The sequence below is a fragment of the Rhipicephalus microplus genome, chromosome 2 (genome assembly GCF_043290135.1).
Source record: "Rhipicephalus microplus isolate Deutch F79 chromosome 2, USDA_Rmic, whole genome shotgun sequence".
NCBI lineage: Eukaryota > Metazoa > Arthropoda > Arachnida > Ixodida > Ixodidae > Rhipicephalus > Rhipicephalus microplus.
Genome location: NC_134701.1, coordinates 80,834,109 through 80,841,885, shown reverse-complemented (window position 1 = coordinate 80,841,885; position 7,777 = coordinate 80,834,109). Strand labels below are relative to the sequence as shown.

General features: G+C 41.0%; 1 non-coding gene across 1 annotated transcript; it reads right to left on the bottom strand.

Annotated features, from left to right (window-relative positions):
- Positions 1–653: 653 nt before the first annotated feature.
- Positions 654–724, bottom strand: TRNAG-GCC (transfer RNA glycine (anticodon GCC)). The gene has a single exon. It is a non-coding gene; the product is annotated as a tRNA-Gly (tRNA).
- Positions 725–7,777: the final 7,053 nt, after the last annotated feature.

Here is a 7,777-nt window from a genome sequence, read left to right as displayed (position 1 = left end):
CCTATTTTATAAAATCTCGCGTCTTTCATCAACTACAAGTACCGCTTTCTAGTTGATAACATCATTTACTAGAAAACTAGATGATGATAACATCATCTTTTCATCATCACCTACAAGTACCACCATCTAGTAAACACTACAAGAACTAAACGAAAGGTGGCTACATACAGGAGACGGTACCGCCATCTAGTGAACACTGCAAGAACTAAACTAGAGGTGGCTACATACAGGGGACGGTACCGCCATTTAGTGAACACTGCGAGAACTAAACTAGAGGTGGCTACATACAGGCTACAGGGGACGCACAGCCCACGCCCTAAGGAGCTTCGCCCCTAAAAAACGTCGGTAGCATTTTGGTTTTGCTTGGTTCTTCAAAGCACATGTGGAAACTAACTCATTGATTAATTTCTTTCTTATTTTTTTCTTTTTTTCTTTATTGCTTTCTTAATTTTTTCTGTTTTATGCACCAATGTATGCACCACTCTGCCAAGATATTGTTCGAAATCAGATTATCTATAAGTAGAAATGTAAAATCCGAAAATAATTTCTTTTGCTAAATATTTTCAATGCAAAATAATTAAATGCAAAATAATTTTGATTTTGCTTGGTTGTTCAAAATTGGACTATGTAAACGAGAAATTAAAGAAAAAAAATGCGTCGACCGGGAATCGAACCCGGGCCACCCGCGTGGCAGGTGAATATTCTACCACTGAACCATCGACGCCATTGTCCAGTCAGCGAAGGATAGCCTCGCTCACTGCCCGTAGGCCAGCTAAATGTAGGTCACTGAGCCGGCAAGCTCCCGATTAAAAAGCTCGACTGACGCAACGAGGATGTCTTTTGTCCCGTACAGTGCAAAGGGCCAGACTGTTTGAATAGAATCGAGGTTTTCTTTGCAATGCTTGACTTCGCCTGAGCAGAATTTGTCATGCATATTCATGCCTACGACGAACACCTGCGATCATACCATTAACGTCTAGAGCTAAACAAGGCACGCTATTTTTCGTATCTGTTCTGGGTGGCCAGTTTCGTAACGGTTGTAGTGAAATCATAATAACAACAATAATAATAATAATAATAATAATAATAATAATAATAATAATAATAATAATATATAATAATAATAATAATAATAATATTTTTTAACGTGCTCTAGAATAACCATGAGGTCTTAGTGCAGCCTCACACAAAAATAAAACAATAAAAATAAACAAAAAACGACATACAACAACAAAATTATTACATACAATAGTGGCACTTTTCAGAAAAATGAAAGATACAGTGAAAATACACAGAAAAAAATAATCAGCGCTTAATGGAAAAAACTACATGACAAGAAGAAATTCATAGAAAGGAAGTGAAAAATAAAAGGGAATATAGACGTCTATGCAGAAACCTTTCCGAAAGATCGAAAAGGAAAAATGTGTACATTGTGAAAAATTTATGTTAAAACTGTGCACAGCTGAGATGAGGACATTGACAGTGGACTGCGGGAAATATCAAGCTCACGAAAGTTATTATTATATAGACTTTGTATTTTGCGAACACCAGATCGTTAAAAGAAGTTGGCAGGTACACGAAATGGTCGATTCTCTCTGGTTAAATTACGGAGAATCCGAAAATTAACACAACTGAGAAGTAAAGGGCAGGATGGCATACCGTGAACTAGTTTGTAACGAAATATCAGGTCAGCGTGATTTCACCGGCAGTGCAGTGATGACAATTATAATAATATAGCAGCGTTAGAACGAGATAAAGAGTCATTGCTAGTGAAACGATGATTGTAAATGCTTATGATTTTTTTCTGGACTCACTAAATGGTGTCACAGTCTTATTTAGCAATGCCATTCCATATCACAGATGCATATTCGAGTTGAGAAAGACATATGGCGGTGTGCAAATTGTGGAAGGCTGTAGAGACCTGAATTCTCAAGAGATTCCACAGATGCAGCCGAGAAAAAAAAAAAGGCCATGCATGGCAGCATGTTTAATCTCAGCAGAAAAATTTTGCATGCTAATAAAAAGAACATCAACATCATTGAAATCATATACCTTACGCAAGAACATGGTATTCAGACGGAATTGAAATGACGCGAAAGATGTTTTGCGAGATATACTCATAAATTTTGGTCTTTGAGGTATTCAGACAGTGGTTATTGTTATCACACCTTTGAAAGAAGGAGCCCAAGCCTGACTGCAGCAAGCGACAGTCGTTGACTGAATTATTTTCCTTAAATATTTTAATACGATCATGCATATAAGAGGAAAGGATAATATCTCATTGCAAAAGAAATATTCTTAACGTAAATAAAAATGGGAGTGGGCCTAATACCGATCCCTGAGGGACTTTACTAGTAACTTTGTTCAAGGAAGACGTTTGGTAATTTACGGCAACATAGCATGATCTATTGAGAAGATAGTTGTGCAGTAGTTTCAGAACAGACGACTCAACATCAAAGTTTGCAAGTTTGAACAAAAACAGTGAGTGGCTGACTACCTCAAAAGCCTTGCTCAGGTCATAGTAGACTACATCAACCTGTCCTCTGAGAGAAATGGGAGAAGATATTTGGGTCATGAAACTAGCAAGATTGGTGGTAGTTGAGCGGCCAGGGAGAAATTCGTGTTGATTAGGACTTAATTAACTATTCACGCTGGATTACAATATGCTATGAAGAGCCAGCTGAAATATCTTCGATGTGGCACGCAATGGAGAAAACAGGTGATAATCAGAAATGTCAGTATTGCAGCCTCGCTTAAACACTGGAAAAACACGCGCAGCTTTCCACCTGCTAGGAAGTGTGCAAGCAATCAGACAGTTGTTAATTATTGTAGTCACTACTCGGTGAAATATATTACGATAAGCTTTTGGTAGGGCGGAAAGGATGCCATCTGGGCCACACGATAGGGACGGTTTTCAGCGCTTAATGGATCAGCAGATGAGCTTTTTATCCAGCGATAGACCAACAGATGTTCTGACTGCCTTGGGCTGTCGTACTATTTCAGTTGAAGAGTCCGGGGCATTCTAAACGGATGACAAATGCGTGGCAAAACAGTCAGCAAAGGCATGCACTTCGACACCGCCCGAGTCCAATAGCCTGACGCACTCCCCAGGTTTGCCAGACCGTTTGCGTACGCACTTCCAAAACAGAGCTGGCCTGTCAGAAACATTTTTATCTAATAATGCAAAATATGAACTATAGTCCCGTTTATATGGACTGAAACGGGGTGCTGAACCAGCAGGAGTTGACTCGGCGAACGAAAGCTCCATGCCCACTGCCCTCGTTACAGGACGTTCGCCCAGAGGTCGGAAAAGGCTGAACTTTTCCTTCCACTTGCTGAGTGGAGATTAAAGGTGTGCTGACACAAAAAATTTGGCCTCATGTTTTTCTGCTGCAATGCATTGCTGTAGGGCTGTTAGTCATGACACAACCCATTGTTTACAGCAGCACGCGATAGATAATCAACTGCAGGCCCTCATAATTGATCAGTTTCAGTTTCGGTTTCAGAGAGTTAAAAAACTGGGTGCAACTGTCGCCACCTAGTGTGTACAACTCTTAACCACAGCAGCACAGAGAACTGTGACGCACTTCCGCATGATCGGCATTAAGAATTACTTTCGAATATGAAATGGCACTGGAATATCGCCGAACAAAAAACTTTCTCAGCGTACGTCACGCCCACGCACTCGCAACCAGCCGTCGAGAAATATAGACACCGGAAACTAACGCGGCAAAAGAGAGGTAGTGGTTATGACGTCATAATAAACTTGTTTTGTTGAGCGAAGTCTGGTCACGCGAGGGAAATAAGGGGTCACCTTGGCGTCACCTCCGCGGGTGTCTATAGTGCTATGGAGTCGGTCGCTCACGTAAACTTCAAAATTGATTCAAAATACCTTCTAAACTATAATCGCTGTTGATATCTTGCAGATGATGTACGAGTGTTCACAAGAATTGACCCCGTAGGCTATCTCGGCCCCGAAATTTTGTGTCAGTACCCATTTTAGTTCTCTTAAGGGGAAAACCAGCGGGTAAATTTACAATGTTAATGCTTATATTGCTGGATAAACTAATGCATACTGTTAAATACAAGCTCTGTAAACTGCTTAACTTGTCTGCCAACGTCTGCTTTGTTACTAACCTGGGATTATTCGACGGCTGACGAGTGATGATAAAACCACGTGTAGTCTCCTCTACTAAAAGCAAGTTAAAATTACTGCTGCAGCTCGTAGTTTTCGTACATAGACGTAATCTAATGTCAAGTGGCGGGTGGAATGGGTCTGGAGAAACAAGAGAGATGTCGGGGCGTGCAACTTCAACGGGTGGACCGTTTGACACACAGATGTCCAAGACGTTGTTTTTGCAATTGACCACTGTGTTGTGTTGCAGTTGAGAATTCAATGCCAGAAAATCGAAGAGCAGGCTGCACTTTTCGTCAATGAAGTGATTATAAAGAGAAAACGTAAGCGTGCTAAAGTCAATTCGAGGCACGTTGAAGTCACGCAGAACAATAATCATGCGCCCATTATGAGACAAATTCACACGTTCAATGGAAGACATGAAATCATGAAACAAGGCAGTGGAAATGCGGGGTGGTAAGTACGAGAAGCCAATCAACACTTTTTACTCGTCACGCCAGGCGAATATCCAACCAGATAGATTTTTCGAAAGATTCCAGATCTTTCCGTCTAACAGATTTCAGTGAACTGTCAATGGCAATCAGCACGGCAGCGCCCTTGTTTGGTTGCACTGAAATCTCGATCGCTGCGAAGGTGGTGAAAGTCAAGGAGAAAAAGTCAGATGGGGGGATTTCAGGGCTCAACCAGCTTTCAGAAACGGCGTTAATAGGAAAAGAAGACGAGAGTACGTTAGCAGAAAACTCGTTTCTCTTGGTACGTAGACCACGGCCATTCTAGTGGAGAGTGTCCACGTTACACTGCACTTTCAACATTTGGCACTAGCTCAGAGGGATGACGCATATCGTCGTGCAGCAACCAACTAAAAACCTTGAAAAGGCACCCCTGAAGCCACATCGAAGGGTTATTCAAGCGCTGTAAAGTTGCCTTGTCAACCCCGACGTGAAAAGAAGAATAGGTCTCAAATATAATTTGAAGGCGCCAGTAAGATATGAAAGATAGATTCATTTAAGTGATATGTTTTTTTTTTATGTCAGCAACAGTGATGTCTAAGCTCAGCTTATAGAAACTAAGAATTGGGGGACCCTTAAGCTTCGCCTTTAAGAGTTCCACACGATCGCAAAATACGGCCCCCATTCCGCCCTTCAACTGCTAAGTGCATACTTGTTAATATGTTTGGTTACATACACTCACACACACATGCCCGCACGCAGGCACACAAATATTCTACAAGTGCGCGCGCGCGAACGATACATACAGGTTTTTTTATCTAAAGCAAGAGTCGCATAGCTTTCAAGATGCACGTTGCACGCTCGCCATTTCGTAGGCCATAAAGAGCCTCACAATGTCTCATGGACAGCAGCACATTACCTAGCCTTTCCTGTTTGCTTGATGAACGCCTCTGGAAAGGCATGATATGTTTTCCGCTGGATGGACATAGTTGTCAATTGTTAGAGCTGTGAGAAAGTTCCTGTGTGTTTTTAGCGGCGATGAGTGCAATATCCTGGTCCTTTTTTGACATATTTTGAGGCCTCCCAAATGTTCTTGCAAATCGCCGAATGGACTCGTTTTTTTGTGACACCTGTCGAACAAAATGCGTTAAAGAGTCCCTGAAACACTTTTTCAAGTAAGCATGGAACGAATTCACTAGAAGAGCTTATTGTCTCACGAATTCAAAGCCGCAAAATTTTTTAAGAAACCTTCCAATTCTAGTTGAGTTACGAAGGTATGTCGCATGCTGTAATTGCATTATTTCTTCTCTCGTCTCGACGAAAGCGCTGAAAGCTCAGCAGGGAAGGGTGGCAGGGGCAAACAAAACTACGTCACCCGCCGCTCATGACCTTCAGCACATTTTTTTTTCTTCGAATGCCAGGATTTTTCAGTGTTATCGCGCGCACGTGCGTGGACAAGTACCGGTCTCCCGCCACGATCTCTGTAACTTGCTTTTTCGCTTACGAACGTTTTTTCGCTCACACCGAAGGGTGCGAAACCGATGGCGAGATGTCTTCGACACGAGCTCTCTAACGCTATTGGTGTTAGAATAGCATCGGGCCACTGCTGCCGATGTGGCCGTTGAACAACAGAAAGAGCCGAAGTAGTCATTGGCCTAAATGAAGCAAGTTTCTTCTTTTCGTCGCTTTCAGGTGGAAAAAGAGCGGCAGAAGAGGCTTTCGCAGTAATCACGGTGCGTCGCTCAGACGTGTCTTCAGCTGGCAGTGCATTCGACGGAGAAAGTGTGTTTGAGAGAGGTTGTCCAGAGAATGCAGGCTGCTTGAAAATCGTAGATCCGTCACCGTTGTGAGCGATCTGCGATCTGTTGGGAGGGCCGCAGCTGCCTCCACAGGCACGATGGGCGTACGGTTCGTCAGCATCTCACGCAGGAAGCGGACCTCTCCCCGAAGGGAGGAGATTATGCGAGCTTTTTGTTCTGCACTCCATGAATAATAATAATAATAATAATAATAATAATAATAATAATAATAATAATAATAATAATAATAATAATAATAATAATAATAATAATAATAATAATAATAATAATAATAATAATAATAATAATAATAATAACAATAATAATAATAATAATTTTATTGTTATATTATTTTTTGGTAATATATTATTATATTATTTATTTGGGACTTTATTTTGGTAACGTTGACTCAAAGTACCTACAGTAAGCAAAGAAACTCTTCGCAATGTATAACAACGGAAGGAGAGCAGCTTAGCTTACACTGGCATTTAATGAGGTAAATCATTGGTGTTAGCAATGGCTAACGTTTATTATTTTTGAAAAGACAGTAGGCATATACGTAGCACTAGAAAAGAAGCCTCTAATGTATTGGTATGGTAAAGATTACGTTCTTTGGTCAGACGTTACGTATTTTAAATACCTGGTTCTTCCAGATAAAAATTCACCGTGCCAAGGTCAAAACACCTTGGCACGGTGATGGCAAACTGGCACCGTAGGTTGCTCTTTTGAAGACACGTACTAAGATAACCCGCGCCAGCATTACGCCTCCTTGCATATGTCCGCCCTGCATTAGAATATGCCGTAATTGTATAGGATGCTTCACTAAAACCGTCATGAAAAAAAACTCGGAAGCTTACTAAGGAAAAAGAATCTGTTACTAAGGAAAAAGAATCTACAATACGTAAGGCCAAGCTTCAACAAATAGGCCGATCTCGCATTGCGACTTAGCTGCCATAACTCATCGAAATCGTGTATGGCATCTGAATTTCCTTAGTGAACTAATGAAAAGTCAGTACAAGATCGACACATGATAACTTTTGCGTATTCGTCCGGTTACGCTACCAAACGACAGACGCTCACTAACTGTATCTCTATTGAGAGCACGTGTCAATTGTTTCAAGTATTTTTTTTTTTGCTGAAAAGAGAGTACCTAAGACAGATTGGCCGAAAAAAATGTGGCACGAAATTCACTATCGCTGTTAGAATCACACCTTCAGGACGATGCCTTCTAATGTGTGTCTTTTAATGTTGTACGTGTGTTTCTTTTTCTTTTTCTACCAGTACAGTTTGATTCTATGTTTGATTCGAGAATCATTAAAATGACGTCGCTAGCATTTTGATTTTGCTTGGTTGTTCAAAATTGGACTATGTAAAAGAGAAATTAAAGAAAAAAA